This window comes from Trichosurus vulpecula, chromosome 2 (assembly GCF_011100635.1).
Source record: "Trichosurus vulpecula isolate mTriVul1 chromosome 2, mTriVul1.pri, whole genome shotgun sequence".
NCBI lineage: Eukaryota > Metazoa > Chordata > Mammalia > Diprotodontia > Phalangeridae > Trichosurus > Trichosurus vulpecula.
In genome coordinates, this window is record NC_050574.1 from 125977073 (window position 1) to 126004946 (window position 27874).

The 27874-nt window shown below is 39.2% G+C and overlaps 1 long non-coding RNA gene across 1 annotated transcript; it reads left to right on the forward strand.

The window, feature by feature from the left end:
- On the forward strand, positions 1-27820 carry LOC118835702. The gene is made up of 4 exons (XR_005009518.1): positions 1-298; positions 19392-19528; positions 25104-25317; positions 27518-27820. It is a non-coding gene; the product is annotated as an uncharacterized LOC118835702 (long non-coding RNA).
- The last annotated feature ends 54 nt before the right edge of the window (positions 27821-27874 follow it).

Genomic DNA, 27874 nt, shown 5'->3' on the forward strand with positions numbered 1-27874 from the left:
GACTCAAAGCCCAGCCCACTTTGCAGCGAGCTGCTTAACTGCCAAGATCAGTAACTGAAAGGGACCCCAGAGGACACCAGGTCAGGCTCTCTCCATTTGTAGATGTGAAAATGAAGGCCCATTGAGGACATAGGGACCTCCAAAGTTCCCACAGGTAGAAAGCTTCAGAGGCAGGATTTAAACACAGGTCCTCTGACTCCAGAGAACAGATGTTTCTCTTCCTGGTGGGATGAATTCTCTCCTCCTTTCTGACTGAGAAGGAGCCTAGAAGACTGTTTATCATTCAGCAGAAACCAAGGTGAGTCACAGAGCCCTCAAAAGGAGGTGCCTGTTTAACCTCTGGGAGGGCTGGGAGAGCCCTTTGGAAAGGACTAGTGTTCATTTTCATGGTGGTCACTCTTCTTTGGGCTGTAGCCCTGTCTCACAAACTTGGAAAGTACAGCTGGGTCAGTTGTTAATCATCCCCTCTGACCATAACATCTAATCTGGTGGGGAACCTGTGCACTCGAGGCCACATGTGTCCTTCTAGGTCCTTGGGGAGGGCCTTTTTACTGAGTCCAAGTTTTATAGAAAAAATTCTTTTATTAAGGGGATTTGTTCTGTGAAGTTTGGATTCAGCCAAGGGGCCATACTTGAGGACCTAGAAGACCCCATGTGGCCTCAAGGCCACAGGTTCCCCACCCCTGGAAGAGGCAGGTTGAATTGTAAGAGGTAGCTTGGGAGGCAGCCTGGCACACTGGACAGAGGCCTAGTCTTGGATCCAAGACTCCTGGGATCATGTCCTGATTGTGCTACTTATGAGCTGTGTGACCTTGGAGAACTACTTTCTCTTCTCTGTGCCTCACTTTCCTTAAATAGCCAGTGATTGGTACATGAAAAGGCCCTGCATCCTAGGGGGAAATGATGTTATTGTACCTCAGTTGAGTCCAGCTCTTCATGACCCCATTTGGGGTTCTCTTGACAAAGAAACTAGAGTGGTTTGCCATTTCCTTCTCCAGCTCATTTTACAGATATGGAAACTGAGGCAAATATGATTAAGTGACACACAGCTATTAAATATCTCAGACCAGATTTGAACTCAAGATGAGTCCTCCTGAATCCAGTCCCAGCACTCTATCCACTTTACCATCTAGCTGCCCCAACTGGCACATAATGGTTAATAGAGGGTTGGTTCCTTCCTCCTTGGTTTTCCTTCCATGGAGGCAGCCATATGTTGCAGGGGAGGGAGTGCTGGGCCCGTAGTTGGGATTGCCCAAATTCAAGTCTGACCTCAGACACTGAGTGGCTGTGTGATAATAATAATAGCGCTTTACTTTCCAGGATGTTGTTTAGTTGCAAGGATCAAATGAGATACTAATTGGAATGCACATAAACACAGTGCCTGATATGTAGCCGGTGCTTAATAAATACTCACTTCTTCCCTCCCTTCTTCCTAATCCTACTGTCCAGTCAGATAGTGCCTTGGGACACAGACGTTTGGGTAATCAATAACCTTCTGTTGTGCATCTACAACATGTTAGGTAATCGCTTTAGGGCAAAAGGTATAAAGAGAAAAATGATACTCCTGAACCTCAAAGACTTTACTTTAATCTTGGTAGTAGGATAAAGTGAGTTAAAAAGTAGAAATAAAATAGAAAATAGAATCATAAGAAAATAATAATAATAAATAAAGTACAAATACATAGAAATAAAAATAAAACATTAGTGGGCTAGAATTATCTGCCTGGCTAGTCTGTGCTCCAAAAGAGCTTAGATACTAGAGCCAAAAACTCTAGGAGGTGACGTACCTCTCTCTTTATGAAAGAAATCATTTGCACAACCACACAAAATAACTCATGATATTATATTTCTTGTTGCCTTTGGGTCCACAATAAAATAAAATCTACTCTACTGGTTCTTTGCTTGCTTTTTCAATGGGAACCTCTGATCTCTCTTTTCTTTTACCTTCAACTTGTTTCTTTCTTTCAGTTTTATTCAGGATTTACAAGGTTCAGTTTCTCCAGTTGTATATCCCCACATTGGCTATTGGACCAGAGTATTACTGTGAGAATACCGACAGTCAAGTTAAATTTTACAGGCAGTCCAATAACTGTTGAACGTGTAGTACTTTTTGCTTCCTTTTCTGCCACGTTGCAGAGGCTGTGCAGGGGGCTCCACAGAGAGAAGGTACATTTTGCATTTGCCTGGGTTTCTTGCATTGCCTTGGCCAAAAAGTTATCCCTCAATGGCCAAACCACTGGCGAGAATCTTCTCTGCACTTAGTCTGGTCCTCAGGTAATCATCTCAGACCGTTTCTAGGCTTGAAGTATAAACCTTTCACACATGGTAGAACTTGTAAGATTTGGAATGGCCTTTGAGAACAAAGGTTACAACCATATGAAAAGGATGCATAGAAATAGGCTTGGTGAAAGATTTTCCTTCTACTGAATCAAAATTGGTCCTTACATAGCTTCCTACCTTTGGTTAATTTATGTTTAAATATTAATAATTTGTTTTATATTTTTGTACTTGACAAATGCAAGCAAAAATGAGCATTTTATCTATAAAGGAGAACAGGAGGGAAAAGAAGGATTATGTATGAAACCACAAATTGTGAATTTCTATATCTTAAGGGTTTTTAAGTGTAAGAGTGAGGGTCCTGGCCGATACTACCCAAAGGCCAATTATGCCATGTTTCTTTTTCTTTGAATCTGACAAAATTCACTTCCTTTATTTTCTCTAGATTTAATTTATAATTTCTTTGATTTAATTTTCTGATATTAACTAATTGAAATTCTTTATTTTTTACATTGTAACCTAAGCATTTATCCATTTGATTTACTGTTTATTTTGTTGGTATACAGTCGGGCAAAATAATTTCTACTAAATTCTTTTTTTTCTCTTCATTTGTTATAAAATTTCTTTTTCGTTTTTGATAGTGGTAAATTAGCTTTGCTCTGAAGAAGTTGATTCATTGTAGACCCCCTACTCTATTCCAATCAGTATCAATCAATGTGATGTGATTATAAATTCTGTATATTTGGCCCCAGAGCTATGAGCTGCAGATGGTAGTATCACTTGCATAATCATGGGAAGCTGGCTGGAGGACTTCCCCCCTTGTTTCTCCTTGTCATGGTGACCAAGCCCAGTGTGGCAAAAATGACCCAACTATATAGAAAGTCCCCCAAAATTATTATTTACTTCCTGACCATTCTTTCTTGTCCAACATCAGCAGGTGCCCATCTTATGACCATGTTATGACCATGTACTCAGTGGAGATATTCCTTGGTTTGCCCAATTCGTGACTCTGCTGATACATTGTTTTGCTCATTTGAGTTTATGCATAATATGTCAATCATATGAAGTTATGCATCATGTGTCAATTATATGAAGTTATTCTGTTTCTGGTATAGCTGTTTTTGAATGTTTACATATCAAACCCTATAAAAATAGGGCCCAGGAAGAGCGGGCAGCTCAGATTGCAAGGAAGATTTGAGGTCCACTTCATTAGAGGGGACCATGCACCCTTTAATAAAGTGCCATTGGTGCAAAGCTCTGCCTCAGTTTCTCTTTTTGTAGGTTGCATGAATTTTATCCCCACAGATCTCTGTTAAAAAAAACTCCAATACCTTCTAATTTATTTTCCTCTAAGGACTGATTTTGCAGCCTCCCAAAAGTTTATTGTCTCATTTTTGTCATTTTCTTTGAATAAATTCTATTCCTTTCATGATTTGTCGTTTGACCCAACAGTTCTTTTGAATTAAATTACTTTATTTTTTTAAAGTTTGAATTTTTTCTTCAAAGGACTCATTAAGTGTCATTTTTATTCCATGCGTATACTTAAAATTTTAATTTTCCTGTATTTAAGTGTAGAATCTTATGCCCAATTTAATTTCTGTAAAGATGCCTTTCCTAGCTGTGACACATGGAACCCCCATTATATTCTCATTTGAGTAATCACAAGAGATATAACATATCTCACATTCTATCGATCTATTCAAGCTATTAACTTTTATATTTCTTTTTTTTCCTCTCCCCAGACCCCTCCCCACCAAACTTCAAGATGGCTAACATTAGGCACAAATTTGAATTTATATATATATATATATATACATATATATATATATATATAGTACACATATGTATACACATATATATAAATACACGTGTGTACATTTATGCACACACACACATATATATATATATATATATATATATATATATTAACTTCCAAATATTTGTTAGATGACTCAGAAAAATGAAGCCTAAACCACTAGCACCCCCAGATACCAAGGCCTTGGTTTGGGACTTAGAGAAGCCCCTACCCAGCATTCCTAGAAAAGCCTTAGCCAACTGTGTTGCCCATAGAAAAAGGACCTGTATTCCACAGTCATCAATCAGTTATCATGCATTTACTGGGCATGTGAGGACTTGGATCTCTGCTCAGTCACTCAGTGTAGAGGAGCAGAAGGAGGAGATTCAATCCATACCCTCAAAGCACATCTGCCCTGCTCGGTGATACTTATAGGAAGGGTAGAAAGCAAGCCAAGTCAAGAACCATTTGTTAAGCACCTACTATGTGCCAGGCACTGTGATAAGCACAGGGGTTACCATGAGTCTCTGCTCTCAAGGAACTCACAAACCACTATGCAAAACAAGATGAATGAAGGATTAATTAGAAATAATTTTATGATGGAAGATTCTAGAATTAAGTTGATGAGGAAAGGCTTCCTGCAAAGGTGAGGTTTTAACTGAGATCTCAAGGAAGTGAGGACCTAGAGATGAAGAGGGAGAATTCCAAGTATGTCTAACAGCCAGTGAAAATGCTCTGAGTTGGGAGGTCGAGTGTATTGTTAGAGGAACAGCAAGGAAGCCAGTGGTACTGGGTGGCAGAATACATGTGGGGAAGAAGGTGTAAGAAGACTAGAAAGGTGGGAGAGGGTCGGGTTCTGAAGGGCTTTCAACACTAGAGGGTTTTTCATTTGATCCTAGAAGTGACAGGGAGCCACAGTATTTCATGGAACTTGTGTTTGGCATGGTCACTCCTGAACTATAAGAAAGTCATTTTGACACCTAACTGGAGGATGAACTTATTGAATTTATATCTAAAAAAATCATTTCTGAGGCTTATTACTTCAGAAACAAAATGACTTAATAGCAAGGCTAGCAAGTTACCATTAAATTAGGTCAACTAATCCCTCAGTGATTAGTGACCATTTGACAGGTTTACATAACTTATTTTATAACAGAAATAAGGAACTATATTCATGAGGCTGATTCATAAGTTTTGCAGAGAAGTAGGTAGAATTGCCATATTTAGCTGCTGCGCATATCAGGGACATAATGGTGACTTTCTAGGGTGGGATAACTGCTAGATTCAATATTTCATTGGTCTAGAAATCACGTCTATCATTCTGTGAGTTTTTAAAAATTTATTTTATTCTAAACTGAAGAAATAACACAAAGATTTCCATAACAACATGGGATGAAAAAGAGAGAGTTGCATATGAAATCACAGATGCATTATGTATGTCTTGCTATTCCTTTCAAACATGGAACAAAATTATCATGTAAATTTCTTTTTTTTTCCCTCCCCACACCCCTCCCCACCAAACTTCAAGATGGCTAATATTAGACACAAATTTGAGTGTGTGTATATTTTATATATATATATGTATATATATACATACATATATATACATATATAATACACATAAATGGACATATATGTATATACATATATATAAAAGCACATGTGTGTATATATATGCACATATATATGTCAGTTCTTTTTTTCTGGATGCAAGCAACATCTTTATTCATAGAATCTTTGTGGTTAATTTGGGTATTTATAGATGTCAGAATGACTTGGTCACTCCGGTGTTCTTAAAATCATACTGCTGTTACTGTATACAGTGTTCTCTTGGTTCTGCTCATTTCACATTTCATTATTTCATGGAGGTCTCTCTATGCTTTTCTAAAGTCATTAAGCTCATCATTTCTTCTAGGAGACTAATATTCCATCATGAACATATATCACAATGTGTTTAGCTATTCCCCAATGGACAGGCATCCCCACAATTTCAGGTTTTTGCCACCACAGAGAGAGCTGCTGTACATATTTAAGAACATGTAGGTTCTTTTCCTTTTTCCCTAATCATCTTGGGAAAGACCTAATGTGGTATTATTGCTGGGTCAAAGGGTACAGTCAGTGTAATAACTCTTTGGGCATAATGCCAGATCTCTCTACAAAAATGGTTGGATCAGCTTACAGATCCACTAACAATGAATTAAGGTCCCAATTTTTCCACATCTCCTCCAACATTTGTCACTTTCCCCTTCTATCATTTTAGCCAATCTGATTTCTCTCTGATTTATAGCCAATCTGCATTTCTCTAATCAATAATGATTTAAAGTATTTTTCATATGACTATAAATCGTTTTGATTTCATCAATAGAAAAATACCAGTTCATATCCTTTGACCATTTATCAGTTGAGGAATGACTTGTATTGTTACACATTTGACAAAGTTCTTGATATAAGTGAAATATGAGATATTTTTCTGAGGAAGTGCCTATAAACTTTTTTTCTCCTGGTTTCCTGCTTTCCTTCTGATCTTGGCTACCTTTTTTTTTATTTTTACAAAACCTTTTTAATTTAATGGAATCAAAATTATTCAATTTACATAATGTTGTCTATCTCTGGTTTGTTTATAAATTATTCACCTAAATGATAATCCATGTTCTTCAAATTTTCTTATAATATTTCCCTTCACATATAGGTCATGTATCCATTTTGACCTTATCTTGGTAAAAGTAAGATATTGGTCTATGCCTAATGCTTGCCAGACTGTTTTCCAACTTTCCTAATTTTACCAAATAATGAATTGTTATCCCCAAAACTTAAGTCTTTACATTTGTCAAACACTAGGTTATTATTTTCATTTGTGGCCATAAATTGTATGTCTACTCTGTTCCACTGAACTTTCTTTGCATTTCTTTTTTTTCAAATTTTTTAAAAATTATTTAATATTTTTAGTTTTCAGCATTGATTTTCACAAGAGTTTGAATTACAAATTTTCTCCCATTTCTATCCTCCCCCCACTCCAAGATGGCATATATTCTGATTGCCCTGTTCCCCAGTCAGCCCTCCCACCTGTCACCCCACTTCCCCTTATCCCCATTTCCCTTACTTTCTTACAGGGCAAGATAGATTTCTATGCCCCATTGCCTGTATATCTTATTTCCTAGTTGCATGCAAAAACTTTGTTTTGAACATCTGCTTTTAAAACTTTGAGTTCCAAATTCTCTCCTCTCTTCCCTTCCCACCCACCCTCCCTAAGAAGGCAAGCAATTCAACATAGGCCACATATGTATCATTATGTAAAACCCTTCCGCAATACTCATGTTGTGAAAGACTAACTATATTTTGCTTCTTCGTATCCTATACCACTTTATTCATTTTTTCTCCCTTGACTGTGTCCCTTTTAGATAGAGTTTGCTTTTGATTACCTCCTCCCCCTATCTGCCCTCCCTTCTATGGTCCCCCCATTTTTTATCTCCTTCTTCCTTCTTTCCTGTGGGGTAAGATACCCAATTGAATGTGTATGTTATTCTCTCCTCAGGTCAAATCCGATGAGATTCCTTTACATTTCTTAGTCAGTACCAGAGAGTTTTGATAATTACTGCCTTAGAATATAGTTTAAGGTCTGGCTCTGCTAAACCTCTCTGAATATTTTTTGAGAAGTCTATGCCTATGACTGACTGATTGTAAAATCTAATGCGCCTTTTCTCACTTTTTATTCTTCTTGACTTGAGATGCAATTGACACTGTTGATCACCTCTCCTCCTTGACTCTCTCTCTCTCTCTAGGGTTTAATGACATTGATCCCTCCTGGTTCTCCTGTATGGATGCTCCTTCTCAGGCTCCTTTCCAGGATCTTCATTGAAGTCTCACTCACTAAGTGAGGTGCCCCCCCCCGACTTTTTCCCAAGTACTCTTCTCTTCTCCTTCTGTACTCTCTCACTTAGTGATCTTGATTCCCGTGGATTCATTTGCCATTTCTATGAACATGATTCACAGCCCTGTTCTTTCTCCTGAACTCTAGTCTTCTTACCCTTCTCTTTCCTCCATGAAGTGTATGACCCAGCTCTACTTGTCTTCTGGCTGTTACTCAGACTTGATGCTCAGTCTTCTGAGCTGAGACACTGAGGGAGCCAAAGGGAAGAAGTTTCTGCCATCCCTAAACTAAGTCTATGCCTCAGCTGAAAGAGCTTTGGACTCCATGGATATGAAAAAAACATCTGAGAGAAAGAACATGAAGGGCCTGCAGTGGGGAGTGGCCTTGGCTAGGTCTGTCTCCTACACTTGGGTCCCACCCCCCGTGTCCCTTGGGTTGCTGCCCATTCTTTCCCTTCCTGGATGCCAGGTGCATTTGTGGCAAATTATGCCCAGGGAAATGATCTGGACTGGGTTCTTCCTAAGAAGATTTTTTTTTCTTTTTTTAAAATTTATTTATTTATTTTTAGTTTACCACACATGGTTCTACATAATTTTGAGTTCCAGATTTTCTCCCCTCCCTCCCCGCTCCCTCCCCAAGACAGCCTGGAATCTCATATAACTACCATGTATAACTTTGCATTGAATTAATTTATACACTAGTCAAGTTGTGGAGAAAAATTATGACCAATGGAATGAATCATGAGAAAGAAGAGACATAACCAAAAACAAACAAACAAAAAAAAAAACCAAAAACAAAAACAAAAGAGAAGCAAAAAAGGTGAGCATGTAGTGCGCCTCAATCTGTATTCAAACTTCACAGTTCTTTTTCTGGATGAAGATAGCATTCTCCATGGTGAGTCCCCTGGAGTTGTCCTTGCACCTTACGTTGCTGAGAAGAGCGAAGTATGTCAGGGTTGGTCCTCACGGAATCCATATATCTGTGGTTGTGTACAATGTTCTCCTGGCTCTGCTCCGCTCACTCAGCATTATGTCGTGTAGGTTTTTCCAGGTTGTTACGAAGTCCGTATCATCCCCATTTCTTATGGCACAATAGTATTCCATCACCTTCATATACCACAGCTTGTTCAGCCATTCCCCAATTGATGGGCATCCCTTTGATTTCCAATTCTTGGCTACCACAAAAAGAGCCACTATAAATATTCTTGTACATATGGGTCCTTTTCCTGCTTGTGTGATTTCTTTGGGATACAACCCTAGAAGTGGTAATGCTGGGTCAAAGGGTATGAACATTTTTATAGCCCTTTGAGCATAGTTCCAAATTGCTCTCCAAAATGGCTGGATCAGCTCACAACTCCACCAGCAATGTAACAATGTTCCAATCTCCCCACATCCTTTCCAGCATTTACATTTTCCTGTTTTGTTATTTTAGCCAATCTGACAGGAGAGATGTGGTATCTAAGAGTTGTTTTGATTTGCATTTCTCTAATCAGTAGTGATCCAGAGCATTTTTTCATATGCCTATAGATAGCTTTAATCTCTTCCTCTGAAAACTGCCTGTTCATATCCTTTGACCATTTCTCAATTGGGGAATGGCTCGTATTCCTATATATTTGGCTCAGTTCCATGTATATTTTAGAAATGAGGCCTTTATCAGAGATACTAGTTGCAAAGATTTTCTCCCAATTTTCTGCTTCCCTCCTAATTCTTGTTGCATTGGCTTTTTTTGTACAAAAACATTTCAATTTGACATAATCAAAATTATCCATTTTGCATTTTGTAATGCTCTCTATTTCTTGTTGGGTCATGAATTCTTTTCTTTCCCATAAATCTGATAAATAGACTATTCTTTGCTCTCCCAAATTACTTATAGTATCGGCCTTTACTCCTAAATCATGAACCCATTTTGACTTTATTTTGGTATATGGTGTAAGATATTGGTCTATTCCCAGTTTCTGCCCTACCATTTTCCAATTTTCCCAACAGTTTTTGTGAAATAGTGAATTATTAGCCCAGAAGCTGGCCTCTTTGGGTTTATCAAAGAGTAGATTGCTAAACTTGTTGATTTCTCCTACTTGTGTACCTATCCTATTCCACTGATCCACACCCCTGTTTCTTAACCAGTACCAGGCAGTTTTGATGACTGCTGCTCTGTAGTACAGTTCAATATCTGGTATCGCTAGGCCACCTTCTCTAGCATTTCTTTTCATTAATACTCTAGATATTCTAGACCTCTTGTTTTTCCAGATTAATTTTGTTATTATTTTGTCCAGCTCAGTAAAATAATTTTTTGGTAGTTCGATTGGTATGGCACTGAATAGATAGATTAATTTAGGTAAAATTGTCATTTTTATTATATTAGCTCAGCCTAACCATGAGCAACTGATATTTTTCCATTTATTTAGATCTGATTTTATTCACGTGAAAAGTGTGTCATAGTTATGTTCATATAGGCCCTGGGTTTGTCTTGGCAAATAGACTTCCAAATATTTTATAGTGTCTACAGTAAATTTGAATGGAATTTCTCTTTCTATCTCTTGCTGTTGGGCTTTGTCAGTAATGTATAGGAATGCTGAGGATTTATGTGGGTTTATTTTATATCCTGCAACTTTGCTAAAGTTGTTTATTATTTCAAGTAGTTTTTTGCTTGATTCTCTAGGATTCTCTAAGTAAATCATCATATCATCTGCAAAAAGTGATAATTTAGTTTCTTCTTTTCCTATTCTAATTCCTTCAATTTCTTTTTCTTCTCTTATTGCTACAGCTAATGTTTCTAGTACCAAATTGAATAATAGGGGTGATAATGGACATCCTTGTTTCACCCCTGATCTTATTGGGAATGCATCTAGCTTATCCCCATTACAAATAATGCTTGTTGATGGTTTTAGGTAGATGCTATTTATAATTTTAAGGAAGGTTCCACTTATTCCTGTGCTTTCTAGTGTTTTTAATAGGAATGGGTGTTGTACTTTGTCAAAGGCTTTTTCTGCGCTTGCTAAGAAGTTTGATACCTTATTAAAGCCCTGAGTCAGGTGGCTGATTGTTAAGGTGGAAGGACATAGATAGAGGCTTGTGGCCCAGTGTTGGGTAAGAGCCACTCTCAGGATGACCCCTAGAATCCTAGGAGTGAGGGTGTGAGGAGTATGAGTGGGCCCCAAGGTATTGTTACAGACCTATTTTAAGTAAGTTCTTACTGATGCTTGGGTTCAACACAGCCTAGATTTCCTCTCTGTGTGACCTTCTAACAAAGAATTTTAAAAGGAGAAAGAGGAAGAGGAAGAAGGGTAGAAAACAAAATAACCTCTGAGAAAACTAACTTTCTATGCAATGTTCTATATCCATAGACTCAGAGATATGAAACAATGTTTGTGTGTGTGTGTGTGTGTGTGTGTGTGTGTGTGTGTGTGTCAGAGAGAGAGAGAGAGAGAGAGAGAGAGAGAGAGAGAGAGAGAGAGGGTCAGAGGAAGGAGGTTTCTTCTCATATTTCTTCTTTGAAGATAGACATTTTAATTTAATTTACCTACTTGTTTTGTTTTGGGGCCCATAATTTATTCTTTATTTCCTGTGGTGCCCATAACAACCCTATCAGTTGGGACTGAAGGTCTGGTTGTCTCCATTTTGCAGATAAGAAGGCAGCAGCAGGGAGATGCTGACCCTGTCTGGGTCCCACAGCTCATAAGGGAGCAATACCCATTTGAACTTGGGTCTTTCTGGCTCCAAGCCCAGCAGGCTCTGCACCAAGCTGCTTCAATGCCTAGATCTATAACTGAAAGGGGGCTCAGAGGACCTCTGGTCCAGCCCTCTCAGTTTGTAGAGATATGAGTTAAGTCCCATGGAGAGTAAAGGGACTTCTAATGGTCCCACAGGCAGTAAGCCTCAGGGGCAGGATTTGAACCCAGATCTTCTGGCTCCAAAGCCAGTTTATTTCTACTAGAACAAATTGCTTCATAGTATTATCTTCATTTAACAGGTGAGAATGTTAAGATTCAGAGAAGGAAGGGTCTCATCCAAGGTCACACAGCTTTGCCAGAGTCACACCTCAAACTCTGGACTCCAAGTATGGTGTTCATTCAGTTATGTTGACCCCTTGACAATCATGGGATCAGCAGTGGGAAGGATCTCAAAGGGCATCTGGTCCGACCCAGCCCTCCACAGAAATTCCCTTTCCAACATCCTCAACAAGGCATCCTCCAGCCTTCACTGAGAGACTCCATCCCAGGTCTCCTTAGGCTGCTCTTCCAGCCATACCCTGCTGCCCCTCAAGATGAATCCAAGAAATAGAAAGAGTTGGGAAAAGCATGACTAGTTTGTAAATAAGCTGGCAGAGAGGCCACTTCTGAAAATCTCCATATAACACACCAGCTCAGATGCAGGAGCTGATTTTGAGTGACAAAGATGACAATTCAAAGGTTTAGCTTTGGCAAATAGAGCCGTATGTTTGTCGGAGACTTGGGTAAAGCAAGAGAGGAGAAAAGACTATGTCTGGTGCTTTTGAAGGAAAGAGAGGCTTTTAGCCTGAGCCTAAATGAAAGCCTTTTGGCAGGATCACCAAGAACCATTCCCATAAAGAACAATATGGTAAGGGCTTTTCCTAGCTTCTTACAGTAAAAGCAAGATGAATAATGTCACCAGAGTTTAGAATGCAGTCCAGACAGGATCATTCTCTAACCTGACAATGGACTGAGCTGAATAGAGCAGGCTAGAAGTGACTGTTTCAGTACAAAGTAGCACTATCATTTATTTCAGAGTGAGGAAGGTGATTTGCATGCAAGGAACCCTCACCCCCAGAGGGGGGCCTTAACATGTTGGGGTACAGGACATCCTAATATACATAAATGGGCCAGACTATGACATAATCAGTTTTAGGTCTTGAGTTACTGTGCCCACAGGTCCTGTTGGAACAATGTTGTCCCAAGTCTTGCAGGGGCATGATTATGGGGTACAGAACCAGAGTTCTGTGATGGGAACAGGAGTACGTCACAAGGAATAGGGATTGTGAACATGTCAGAGATGTGATGGATGTTTGCTCTCAGGTCTCTGGGAAATAGAGATAGTGAACACGTGGTGCAGTACACTTTGCCAGAGGGTGAGATCATCCAGAGAGCAAAGGACTGTTGTTATGCCAAGCTCAGGGCACTGCCTGTCTCCTGGCTTTAGTTCTGGCAAACAGGGTATCTCCAAAATATTTAGACAACAGCTGGAAAGGGAACAGATCTTTCTCTTCTTGGTAGGATGAATTCTCTCCTACTTTCTTACTGAGAATGTGCTCAGATGATTGTTATTCAGTAGAAAGCAAGGTGAGTCACAAATCCCTCAGAAGGAGGCCCTTGTTTAACCTCTGAGGGTGGCTGGGGTAGTTCTTTTATTGGAAGAGGCTTTGTTCCAAAGGATTTTTATTCATTTTCGTGGTGGACACTCTTCTCTGGGCTGTAACACGGTCTCTGAAACTTGGATGTACAAGGGTCAGGTTTTTTTTTTTATTTTTGGTTTATTTAATTTTTAATTTATGGAATAAAACAAGCATTTCCCTAACTTAGCATAATAAAAAATGATTGCACATGAAACTGTGAATCTGTTATGTACCACTTGCTATATCTTTTAAATATATAATATAGTTATCACAGAAATTGCTTTTTTCCTTTTTTTCTTCCCTCCCCCTCCCCACCCTAAAGATGGCCACCATTAGACACAAATATGTGTATATATGTAAAATCTTTCTATACCTACCCCAGTTTGTCAGTTCTTTCTCTGAATGCGCATGTTTCATAAGTTCTCTGTAGTTCACTCGGATATTTATAATAGTCAAAATAACTTATTCCCTCAACTTATTCTTAAAACAATATTGCTGTTACTGTATACAATGATTTTGTTTTAAGTCGATCCATGTTTTTCTAAGATCATCAAACTCACCATTTCTTGTGGCACAGTAGTATTCCTTCACCATGATATACCACAACTTGTGCGGCCATTCCCCAGTTGATGGACGTTCCTGAAATTTCCAGTTCTTTGCTATAACAAAGAGAGTGGCTATAAATATTTTAGCACACATAGTTTCTTTTCCTTTTTCCCTAATTATCCTGGGAATCTAACCTAATAGTGGTATTGCTGGGTCAAAGGGTATAATCTGTTTAATAACATGTTGGGCATAATTCCAGATTGGCCTCCAAAATGGTTGGGATCAGTTCACAACTCTATCAACAATGAATTAGTGCCCCAATTTTTTCAAATGCCCTCCAACATTTGTCACTTTCCCCTTCAATTATTTTAGCCAATCTGGTAGGTGTAAAATGATATCTCAAGGTTGTTCTCTAATCAACAGTGATATAGAGCATTTTTTCAATTGACTATAAATTCTTTTGATTGATCTAACAAGTTGCCTGTTAATATCCATTGACAACTTACCAATGGGGAAGTCAGTTGTTAATCAGCGCCTTCTGACCACCATGTCTAAGAAGCAGGCTGCATTGGAAGAAGAAGCTTGACAGGCAGCCTAGCACACTGGACAGAAGACTAATCTTGGATCCAGGAGTCCTGGGGTCAATTCTTTTTCAAAGGAATCATTAATTGTCATTTTTATTCCATTGTGATCAGTAAAGGATATGCTTAAATTTTCTTTCCTATATCTAAGCGTAGATAATAAACATTATGCCACAGCACACAGTTAATTCATATCGAGATGCCATACATAGCTGTGACATATGGAATCTCCATTATATTCCCATTCAAACAATCACAAGACATCTAACATATCTTACTCTCTACAGATGTGTTTAGGCTCTTAACTCCCATCCTCTGGTTAATTAATATTTCTGAATAAAATGAAATTAAAACCCTTAGGAGCCCAGCTGCCAAAGAACCAGCTAGAGACTTAGAGAAGGCCCAACTCCAGCATTTCTAGAAAAGCCTTTGGCCAACCCTGTTGCCCATAGAAAAGGGAAATGTATTCCATATTCATTGATCATCTGTCATCTATACGCAGGGGCCTGTAAGGTCTTAGATCTGTTCCCGGTTACTCAGTGCAGAGGAGCAGGAGCAGGAAACACAGTCCATACCCTCAGAGCCCATATACTCTGCTTGGTGATACAGCTAACAAGGGTAGAAGTCAAACCAAGTCAAAAAGCACTTATTAAATACCTACTGTGTGCCTGGCACTGTACTATTAAACATGGGGATTACCATGAAAAGCCAAATTCAGTCCCTACTCTCAAGGAGCTCACAGTCTAATGAGGGACACCACACAAACCTTTATGCAAAACAAGATATATGAAGGATAAATTGAAGATAATATTAGAACAGAAGATACTAGCATTGTGAAGAAAGAAGGCTTCTGGCAGAAGGTGAGATTGAAGCTGGGTCTGAAGGAAGCCAGAGGAGCCAGGACATAGAGAGGAAGAGAGAGAATTGAAGTATGGGAGACAGCCCTTGAAAAAGCTGCAAGTAGGGAGGTAGAGTATATTATTTGAGGAACAGCAAAAAAGCCAGTGTCGCTAGGTGGCAGAATCCTCAGGGGGAGGCAGGTGTAAGAAGACTAAAGAGGTAAGAAAGGGTCGGGTTCTGAAGGGCTTTCAACACGAGAGGGATTTTGATTTGTCCTAGATGTGATAAGGAGCCACTATGTGTTACTGAATTGGGTGTTACCATGGTCACACCTGAACTGTAGGGAGATCTTTTTGACAGCTGAATGTCAAATGATGGAGAGTAGAAGAGCTGGAGGCAGGGACACTAACCAGGTTAAAAAGTTCTGCATGAATATAGTGGAAGTATCAGAGGAGAGGAGTAGACAGATATGAGAGATGTTAAAAAGGTAGACTGGGAGGGGGTGGAGCCAAGATGGTGGCTGGAAGGCAGGGACTTGCATGAGCTCCCCACCACGTCCCTCCAAAAACCTATAAAAAATGGTTCTGAACAAATTCGAGAACTGCAGAACCCACAAAATAGCAGAGGGAAGCAGGGATCCAGCCCAGGACAGCCTGGATGGTCGCTGGATGAGGTCTATCGTGCACAGAGCAGAGGGGAGTGGAGCTCAGTGTGGGCGGTGGCAGGACCAACCAGACCAGGAGCCAGGTGGTACAGGCCCTAGAGCCCTGAATCAGTAAGCTGTGGCAGTTACCAGACTTCTCAACCCACAAACACCAAAGACAACAGAGAAGGTTAGTGGGAAAAGCTGCAGGGGACAGAGTTCACGGTTTGGCCACCACCTCAGGGGCAGCGGGGGATGGTGCAACTACAGAACTACAGCTTCAGTTACATCTGGCCCCAGGCCCACCTGTTGGGAGGAATTAAGTGGCGGTTCAGAGCAGGAGTGTAGAGCCTGCTTAAGTTTTGTGTCAGGTCTGGGTTGGTGGCTCTTGGGGAAGGAGGAGCGCTGGTGTGGCAGAGCTGGCTGTATAGAAATAGTTCTGAAATCAACGGCACATCCCCTCAAGCTTGGAACAAAGTACTCTTTGCTCTACAAGCACTCATACCCCGACAAAAAACTCAAAGGTCAAGCAAGTTGGCTGGGAACATGGCCAGGCAGCGAAAACGCACTCAGATTCAGTCTCAGACTTTGGAATCTTTCTTTGGTGACAAAAAAGACCAAAACATACAGCCAGAAGTCAACAAAGTCAAAGAGCCTACATCAAAAACCTCCAAGAAAAACATGAACTGGTCTCAGGCCATGGAAGACCTCAAACAGGAGTTGGAAAAACAAATTAGAGAAGTAGAGGAAAAATTGGGACAAGAAATGAGAATGAGGCAAGAAAACCATGAAAAACAAGTCAATGACTTGCTAAAGGAGACCCAAAAAAAAATACTGAAAAAAATATTGAAGAAAACAACACCTTAAAAATAGTCAAATGGCAAAAGAGCTCCAAAAAGCCAAAGAAGAAAAGAATGCCTTGAAAGGCAGAATTAGCCAAATGGAAAAGGAGGTCCAAAAGACCACTGAAGAAAATACTACCTTAAAAATTAGACTGGAGCAAGTGGAAGCTAGTGACTTGATGAGAAATCAAGATATTATAAAACAGAACCAAAGGAATGAAAAAATGGAAGACAATGTGAAATATCTCATTGGAAAAACCACTGACCTGGAAAATAGATCCAGGAGAGATAATTTAAAAATTATTGGACTACCTGAAAGCCATGATCAAAAAAAGAGCCTAGATATCATCTTTCAAGAAATTATCAAGGAGAAGTGCCCTGATATTCTAGAGCCAGAGGGTAAAATAGAAATTGAAAGAATCCACAGATCACTTCCTCAAAAAGATTCCAGAAAGAAAACTCCTAGGAGCATTGTCACCAAATTCCAGAGCTCCCAGGTCAAGGAGAAAATACTGCAAGCAGCCAGAAAGAAACAATTTGAGTATTGTGGAAAAACAATCAGGATAATACAGGATCTAGCAGCTTCCACATTAAGGGACCGAAGGGCTTGGAATAAGATATTCCAGAGATCAATGGAGCTAGGATTAAAACCAAGAATCACCTACCCAGCAAAACTGAGTATCATGCTCCAAGGCAAAGTATGGATTTTCAATAAAATAGAGGATGTTCAAGCTTTCTCAGTGAAAAGACCAGAGCTCAATAGAAAATTTGACTTTCAAACACAAGAATCAAGAAAAGCATGAAAAGGTAAACAAGAATGAGAAATCATAAGGGACTTACTAAAGTTGAACTGTTTTGTTTACATTCCTACATGGAAAGATAATGTGTATGATTCATGAGACCTCAGTATTAGGGTAGCTGAAAGTAATATGAATATATATATATATATATATATATACATATATATATATATAGGTGTGTGTGTATTTATATATATATATACATGTGTGTGTGTCTATGTATGGATATATGTAGGTGTATATATATATATGTATATATATATGTATAGACAGAGGACACAGGGTGAGTTGAATATGAAGGGATGATATCTAAACAAATAAAATCAAATTAAGGGATAAGAGAGGAATATATTGAGAGAGGGAGAAAGGAGAAAGGGAGAGATAGAACAGGGTAAATTATCTCGCATAAAAGTGGCAAGAAAAAGCTGTTCTCTAGGAAGGGAAGAGGAGGCAGGTGAGGAGGAATGAGTAAATCTTGCTCTCATCGGATTTGACCTGAGGAGGGAATACCATGCACACTCAATTGGGTATCTTACCCCACAGGAAAGAAGGAGGAATAAGATAAAAAAGAGGGGACGATAGAAGGGAGGGCAGACAGGGGGAGGAGGTAATCAAAAACAAACACTTTCGAAAACGGACAGGGTCAAGGGAGAAAATTCAGTAAAGGGGGATAGGTTAGGAAGGAGCAAACCATAGTTAATCTTTCACAACATGAGTATTGTGGAAGGGTTTTACATAATGATATACATGTGGCCTATGTTGAATTGCTTGCCTTCTTAAGGAGGGTGGGTGGGGAGGGAAGAGGGAAGAGAATTTGCAACTCAAAGTTTTAAAAAGAGACATTCAAAAACAACAAAAAAAAGTTTTTGCATGCAACTAGGAAATAAGATACACAGGCAATGGGGTACAGAAATTTATCTTGCCCTACAAGAGAAGAAGGGAAAGGGGGATGGGAATGGGGTGACAGATGGGAGGGCTGACTGGGGAACGGGGCAACCAGAATATATGCCATCTTGGAATGAGCAGGAGGGTAGAAATGGGGAGAAAATTTGTAATTCAATCTCTTGTGAAAGTCAATTCTGAAAACTAAATATATTAAATTAAATATTAAAAAAATAAAGGGGAAAAAAAAGAAAGGTCGACTGGGCAGGACTTGGCCATGGAGGACTAGAGATGGGGAATCGGGGAAAGAGAGAATAAGGAGTTGAGAATGACACCGAGATTGGGGCCTGATGGTGTCCTAAACAGTAATATAGAAGGTAGGAAATTGGGAATGTTTAGGGAGAAAGACAGTGAGTTCAGTTCTGGACATGCTATGTTTAATGTCTATGGGACATCCAGATCAGAGGCTCCAACAGGTACTAGAGGTCAGGAGAGAGGTTAGGGCTGGATCAGGGAAGCTGAGAGGTCTCTGCATAGAGGAAATCATTGAATCCATGTGAGCTGCTGAGATCCTGAAGTGAAATGCAGAGATAGAAGGTCAATGAACAAGAAGCTGATGTAACAAGACTTCAGTGAGCAGGTGGCCCATTGAGTTAGAGATTGAAATATTTGAATAAGTAGAAAAGAGCAGGGAGGACATTACAGGTTAGAAAACATAGTGTGACCTGAGCTGTGGAGGTTGAAATGAATATGGGCTATGGGGACTAGCCTGACCCGGGAGACCTGTATGAGTGAGGCGAGATGTTGTGGGATGGACACAAACTGGACCCCAGTATCTGTGCCCTTTAATGTGTGGTTGCCCAGTCTCTGAGACAACAGTCCTGATTCCTGGGTTAAGGGGTCAGTGGGAACAGTTTTCAGGTTCTGTTATCCTGCTCTTCACTGACAACATCTTTGCTTGTTCTTAGCCTCTCCCTGCTTGGGCTCCTGTCAGCCATGATCTGGACAATGAAGTGAAATCACCAGCCAGCTTCTTACAACAGCCCCACTCCACCTTTATGCCTCATACAGCTCATCCTTGCCCTTTCTGGTGTTTCTAGCTCAGGTAAGTCTACTTTGGTCTCTGCCGCTGCGGCCTCCATATCACTACCCACTGATATTTAAATTCACTTCAATTTAATTCAACCATCAATTCAAGAAACATTCATTTAGCCCCCTTTGCTCATAGGACCTTTTGCTTTAATATTATTAGAGGTTAAAAGTTTAGATAAAGAATTGTCTCTGATCTCCGGGTCATTGCCCCCCTCCTAGGCATCTTTGCTAATACTGGCAATACAGAATCATAGGATTGTAGGGGATCTTATCCACTTCAAGTCCATTATGTTCCAGGCCCACGAAAGATGGAGAAACATTTGAATAAAAGGATCTCTCGTAAAAGGCATTCATGCTTGTCAGCAAAGGTGGAAACTGTCTCTATTAGTGTCCATGACAGCACCAGGCTCCAGCCTAGGTGCCATTCTCAATGCCTTATTCTCTTTTTTCCCACCTCCCCATCTCTAGTCCTCCATGGCCACCTGCTGTCCAGTCTACCTTTCTGACATCTCTCACATCCATCTCCTTCTCTCCTCTTGAATAGAGGGGGAAAAGTCTGGCAATTTTGTACAATATATGAGGGGTCTATGAGAACAATGTGGAAGGGCTTTCAAATATCTCTGAGCATCTAAATTTTGGCACTTTAAATTTCTCTCTGCTCTACTAACAGGTCATATTAAATATTCATAATATAGGAAAACTAGTGGAGATTGTTGGGCACTTCCCAAAATGGGTTTGGGGAATATAAGCTCACAACCAAGGAAGTGATGGGAATTCCAAAAAATTTTGTAGCTTCAAGTAACCTTGTCCTCAGGGACCAGGGATCTGAGTCCCCATACTTAGCCAGGCATTCAACAAAAGTCATCAGAATGTTACAAGCTAAGATTAGCTGTTTTTTTAATTGTCTGCTACAATGCTCACTGGGGATGTTTGGTTCCAGATACCTATCCGATTAGGTGACAGAAAATCCCTCAGAACTTCTATGAAATAGTTGCATAAGAGTCTATGTCCACAGACCCATTTTCGGGCCCCAATTCCCATTCCTCCAAATCTCAATAATTCTCCAGATCTTGTTTGGAGGTTAGGATGCAAAGACCTAATCTTACTACCAAGATTTTCTTTGACTGTCTCTGAAAAGAATCTAGGGACAAGAAGAAGAGTTAATAGAACCAGAGTGTTCACTTTTGTGCCTTTACAAGGCAAATCTATCAGCAAATATATTGATCATTTATGGCCAGAAGATATCTCCCAACTGGACAATGTAGACTAGAGAGTCACAGAGCATTAGATGGCTAATTTAATTAGATGGCTAACTTTACTCTCACTCTGAAGCAATCCCCAACCCCTGTTTCTTTTATTTATTAAATTTTTTATTTATGGAGTATAATATCACATAATAAAAAGATTGTTGCACATGAAATTACTGATAGATTACATACATACCACTTGCTATTTCTTTTAAATATGTAATAAAGTTACCACAAGAATTTCTTTTCTGCCCTTTTTTACCTTCTCTCCCCCCAGTGTGCCCCAGAGATGGCAGCCATTAGACACAAATATATACACACTATGTAAAATGTATTATGTAAAATCATTCTATATATATTTCTATTTATCAGTTCTTTCTCTGGATACAAATAGTATCTTCCTTTATATGTCCTTTCTAGTTCATTTGAGTATTTATAATAGTCAAAATGACTTATTCATCCAAAGTTTTTCATAAAATAATATTGCTGTTACTTTATAACGGTCTCTCAGTTCTGCTCACTTTCCTCTTCATTATTTTGAGCAAGTCTATCCATGTTTTTTTCCTAAGGTCATCGAGCTCATCATTTCTTATGGCACAGTAGTATTCCACCACATTCATACACCACAACTTGTTCAGCCATTCCCCAATTGATGTCCAAACTGCAATTTCCAGTTCTTTGCCACCACAAGGAGAGCTGCCATGAACATTTTAGAACATCTCAGTTCCTTTTCCCTTTTCCCTAATCATCTTTGGAAATAAAACTAGTAGACTATCTACTTCCAGGAGCCAAGATGATGGAGTAAGCAGTAAATAGCTGTCACTCTCCCTTATTGACCTCTGAAAAAGACAGAAACTAGCACTCCAGGAAAAATCTTAGAACAGGGAATCAGTGGTAAGATGGGGTGGAGTAGTCTTTTAGCCCAGGAAACTTGGAGGATCTGCAAGAAAGATCCATCTCACTCGGGTAAAAGGGGAGTGCAGTCCAGGAGAGTAGGCATCCCAGCAAGCCAGCAAGTAGCGCCACCTCAGCAACCAGCAGGAGATCCTGTGCCCCATGGTGGTGGAGCAAGCAAGCATCCATCCCAGGCCCTCCTGGTACAGGACTTTATAGATCTAAAACTATATCATAAAGCATCAGTCATCAAAACTACTTGGTAGTCGCTAAGAAATAGAATGGTGGATCAGTGGAATAGGTTAGGTACATAAGACACCGTAGTCAATGACTACAGTAATCTACCATTTGATAAGCCCAAAGACTCCAGCCTCTGGGATATGAAGTCACTAGGTGACAAAAATTGCTGAGAAACCTGGAAAATAGTGTGGCAGAAACTAAGCATAGACTAACATCTTACACTGTATATGAAGATAAGGTCAAAATGGGTACAAAATCTCAACATACAGAGTGATACTATCAACAAATTAGGAGAGCAAGGAATAGTTTACCTGTCAGATCAACAGAGAATGGAAGAACTTATGGCCAAACAAAAGATAGAGAACATTGTGAAATACAAATGGATAATCTTGATTAAGTTAAAAACGGGTTACAAAGCCAATACAACTAAGAATAGAAAGAAAGCAGAAAGCTGGGAAACAATTTTTGCATCCAGTGTCTCTGATAAAGGTCTTATTTCCAAGTGAATGACCATAATGAGACAACATATCAAAACAAAAAAAGCAAAAGTAGTTTTCAGAAGAAATTGTATACCCCTAAATACTTATGTTAATAAAATAAGGAAAGAACAGATTAATGCATTGGATATGCAATTAAAAAACTAGAAAAGGAACAAACTAAAAGTTCCCAATTAAACTCTAAAATTTTTATCCTAAAAAAATAACATTAGATTAATAAAATTAAGCATAAAAAACCCATTGAGTTAACAAATAAAATTAGGAGTTGCTTTTATGAAAAAAAAATAAAATAGATAAACCATTGGTTAATTTGATATTTATAAAAAAGAGAGAAAACCAAATCACAATTATTAAAAATGAAAAGGTTGAATATACTGCTAGCAAAGATGAAATAAAAATAATTATAAAATGTTATTTTGCCAAATTATGTGCCAATAAATTTAACAATTTAATTAAAATAGAAGAAATTTACAAAAATATAAGTTGCCTAGATTAGCAGAAAAGGAAAGAGAATATCTAAGTAGACTGATTTTAGGAAAAAGATATTGAACAAGCCATAAATGAGCTGCCTAAGAATAAAGCACAAAGACCAGATAGATTTAAATGTGAATTCTATCAAACATTGAAAGATCAACTAATTCCAATGTTGAATAAATTATTTGGAATAGTAGAAAAGAAGGGATGCTACCAAACTCCTTTAATGAAACAAATATGATAATGATACCTAAACCAGGAAGAGTAAATATAGAGAAAGAAAATTCTGAAACAATTTCATTAATGAAAAATCCTAAATAACATACCAGCTAAAATACTACAACAATATATTACAAAGAATATATATTAGTTGTGACTTATACCAGGAATTCAAGGATGATATATAATAAGGAAAACTACTAACATAATTGATTTTATCAATAATAAAAGGCTAAAAGTCAAATGATTGTATCAATAGATGCAGAAAAGGCTTTTCGTAAAGTACAACTTTGATTTCTTTTTTTTAAATTTTCATTTTTAGTTTACAACACTCAGTTCCACAAGTTTTTGAGTTCCAAATTTTCTCTTCCTCTCTCTCTTCCCTCCTCCCCCCACGATGGCATGTAATCTAATACAGGTTCTACATACACCTTCACATTAAACTTATTTTCACAATAGTCAAGGTGTAAAGAAGAATTATAACCAATGGAATGAACCATGAGAAAGAAGAAACAAAACCAAAAAAGAAAAGAGAGAGACAGAGAGAGACAGAGAGAAAGGGAGAGAGAGAGAGAGAGAGAGAGAGAGAGAGAGAGAGAGAGAGAGAGAGAGCCAATAGTTTGCCTCAATCTGCATTCAGACTCCATAATTCTTTCTCTGGATGTGGATGACTTTTTCCATCATTAGTCTTTTGGAGCTGTCTTAGAACCTTGCATTGCTGAGAAGGGCCAAGTCTATCAAAGTTAGTCATGACAGATGCTGTGTGTCTATAATTGTGTATAATGTTCTCCTGGTTCTGCTCCCCTCACTCAGCATCAGCTCATGTAAGTTTTTCGAGGTTATTATGAAGTCTGTCTGCTCCTCATTTCTTATAGCACAATAGTATTCCATCACATTCATATTCCACAATTTGTTTAGCCATTCCCCAATTCATGGGCACCCCTTGATTTCCAATTTGTTGCCAACGCAAAAATAACTGCTATAAATATTTTTGTACATATGGGTTCCTTTCCCACTTGTGTGACCTCTTTGGGATACAGCCCTAGAAGTGGTATTGCTGGGTCAAACGGTTTGCACATTTTTATAGTTCTTTGGGCATAGTTCCAAATTGCTCTCCAGAATGTCTTGATCATTTCCCAACTCCACCAACAAAGTAACACTGTTCCTATTTTCCCACATCTTCTCCAGCATTTGTCATTTTCCTGTTTTTTGTCATGTTAGCCAATCTGACAGTAGAGATGTGGTACCTAAAAGTTGCTTTGATTTGTATTTCTCTAATCAATAGTGGTTTAGAGCATTTTTTCATATGACTATAGATATCTTTAATTTCTTCCTCTTAAAAACTGCCTATTCATATCCTTTGACTAGTTATCAATTGGGGAATACAACATTCATTTCTATAAAAAAAAACACTTGAAAGTAGAGGTATAAATGGATTTTTCTTAAATTGATAAAAAGCATTTCACTAAAACCATTAGCAAGCGTCGTTTCCAATGGGGATAAGGTAGAAGCCTTCTCAGTAAGATCAGATGGGAAGCAAGGATGCCCACTGTCACCATTATTCAATATTATACTAGAAATCCTAGCAACAGCAAGAAAAGAAAAAGAAATAAAAGGAATCAAAGTAAGGAATGAGGTAATAAAATTCTCCCTTTTGCAGATGATACGATGATGCGCTTGGAAAATCCCAAAGACTCAAAAAGTTAATTGAAAAAATTAATAATTTTAGCAAAGTAGCAGGATATAAAGTAAATCCACACAAATCACCAGCATTTCTATATGTCACCAACAAAACCAAGAGAAAGAGATGCTCCATTTAAAATAACTCTAAGCAGGATGAAACACCCAACCCTCATTTAATAAGCAAGGCAACTTATGTTGGAACTGGTTAGGATTTGTTTAACATGACATGACAGAACCAGGTTGTGAATCTGAATCTTCTGATGCAGAGTTGAGGATTCCCAGGATTCTATTTCTCTGAGGCTTACAGGACTTCTCTGACTTCTGTCTTATCCAGAGGGAAGAAGATACATTAAATGAGGTCTGAAAGACTCTAATACCTTGGGCAAGTTTCCTTCAGAGGCTCAACGAAGCACTTTTCAAACTCTCCCTCCTTCCCCACCAAGGGGACCAACAAGTGCTGGTGATTAAAGCCCCAGGCCTAAGGAAAGCCACCACTGGGGAAGAAAACAAGACTGAAAGGTTTGGAACAAAACCTCAGACCAAGCCAGGTCAGGACCCAGACCTTTTCATGGAGATGCCTGTAATAACAATCATGCTAGCAGCTGCTGTGCGGTGTAAGATCCACCAACAACCAGCACACAGAAAGCTGCCAACACAGGTTCTTTGATCTGCTTTACTAAGGAAAGTAACTTTAAAGGGTTAATAATATCAGTTTAATAAAACATACAAATGTCATTCACTTAGTTCAGGGGGAAAAGATCAGCCCCCTGAACTTCGAGGCAAATAGAAACAGAAATTACAAACATCAACAGACAGACCTTGTCTGATGCAAATCACAATACATAATGTCAACCTGAAAGTTTGGTTAAAGTAGGCAAACAGACTAGATGATATAAATTCATATAGTTTATTCCCTTTAAGCTAGCAGAACATTATCATGGAATCAGAAGGAAACTTTTGATTGACTGGAACAAGAAAGACAAGGTTTAAGTAAAAATTTTCAACTGCAGTTTATGATCTCCATATCAAAGAAAGGAAGTTCTTAGGTAAACAAGACAATTGACAATGTAGGGTCACTTAGAGATTACAATCACAAGATGCAAATGTCTCTAGAATATAAGGATCCCACTGTTCTGGTTGCAAACTGTCACCACAGACAAGGTACCATTTGTGGATCTTATCTGATCTTTGGAGTTTCTGAGGCAGGAAAGGGGCATTTTTAGAAAAGAGCAAAAGCAGTTTAAATGCTTTGGATATTATTGGGGTTCAAATAATGTGAAAGGATTGACAATAGTTACCAGTGCCAACTTCTGGGTTGCAAAGCTGTGGGGGCAGTTTGCAGAGTCTCAACACTCCATCCATGAGTGGGCCCCAAAAGTCAAAGCCCAGGTCCCTCTGAGCTTTCTAAACCACGTGGAGCTCTCCCCACAGGGAGATCATTCAGGCCTGGGGTTTCCCACTGACAGGTTGGGGGACTTGCTCTCTGGCCTGGCCTTAGGCAACTGGGCTAAAGGCCTGGCCTGACACCCAAGTCCATGGACTGAGGAGGGTGTGGAGCGGCCAACGACTTCTCTCTGGTCTTCTGCCCACATTCTGTGCACATCAGTCCAACCACTAATATTCAATAAATGTCTCCTGTGTGTCCAGCCTAGTGTTGTTGGGAAGACAAAAGAAGGCCCCATGAATTTTGCTCCTAAAGGGTTTATAGTCTATGGGAAAATGAGGGGAGGCACCAGATGATATACATACAGGGCAGCTGGGTGGCACAGTGGATAGAGCACTGTCTCTTGAGTCAGGAGGACCTGAGTTTAAATCTGGCCTCAGACACTTACTAGCTGTGTGACCCTGGGCAAGTCACTCAACCCTAATTGCCTAAAAAATAGATATATCCATATATATGTATATGTGTATGTATGTATATGTAAAACAAAATATTACACATGATATAATGAGCTTCTGAATAATTATCCATCTGTAATTAGTTCAATTAAAAGACCTGGAGGTAGGAAAACCTGCATCCTCAACCAGACTCAGACACTTACCAGGTGTATGATCCAGGGCAAGTCATTCACCTCAGTCTGCCTCAGTTTCACTATCTGTAAAATGAGCATAGTAAGAGCTTTTACTCCCCAGGGATGGTGTGGGGATCAAATGAAAAATATTTGTTTCACTGTCTTGTTGACGTTGTTCTGTTGTTCCAGCCCTGTCCAGCTCTCTGCAACCACGTTTGGGGTTTTCTTGGCAGAAATACTGCAGTGGTTTGCCATTTGTTTTTTCCAGCTCATTTGACAGATGAGGAAACTGAGGCAAACAAGGTTAAGTGACTTGCCCAGGCTCACAGAGCTAGGAAGTGTCTGATGCAGAATTTGAACTCAGGTCGTTCTGATTCTGGCCCCGGTGCTCGATCCACTGAGCTACCCAGCTACCCTAAAAGGCACTATACTAATGTGAGGTCTTATTATTTTTTATTGCTATTGTTAGTTATTAACTACTTACTGTTTTCATGGCCCTGAGCTGAGTGCTGAGGGAGAAATAACATTTACATTGAACCAAAACACTGCCTTCATGGAGCTTTGTCTATAGTAAAGAGGCAAGACACGCAAATAAGTATAATCAGTAATTTATGCTAAGTGTATTAGCATGGTGCAAAATTAATGCTACTCGATTAAATTCAGCAAACATTAACCACCTTCTGTATATAACCCTTAGTCCAAGGTAATATTTAAAAGTGATGATTGTTATACACAGGAGAGCAGACAAGGTTTTCTACGGGCAGCAGCATCTGAGATGGGCTGAAGAGGATGCGAGGCAGTGGAATAGAAAGAGAAAGGAGGAAGGCATGCCACTGACAGGAAACAAAATCACTTTCAGCATCATCACCATCATCATCATCATCATCATCGCCATCAAGCCCATCAGTGACATCATCATCCCCATCATCATGGCTACCATTTCAGCAATGATTCCATACTGGAAAAGCGGTTTATAAAGAATCAATCAATCACTTTTATTAAGCACCTACTATGCACCAGGCACTGTGCTGAGCATTGGGAATACAAAGAGTTTGTAAAAAGAGTCCCGGCTTACAGTCTAATGGGGAGACCC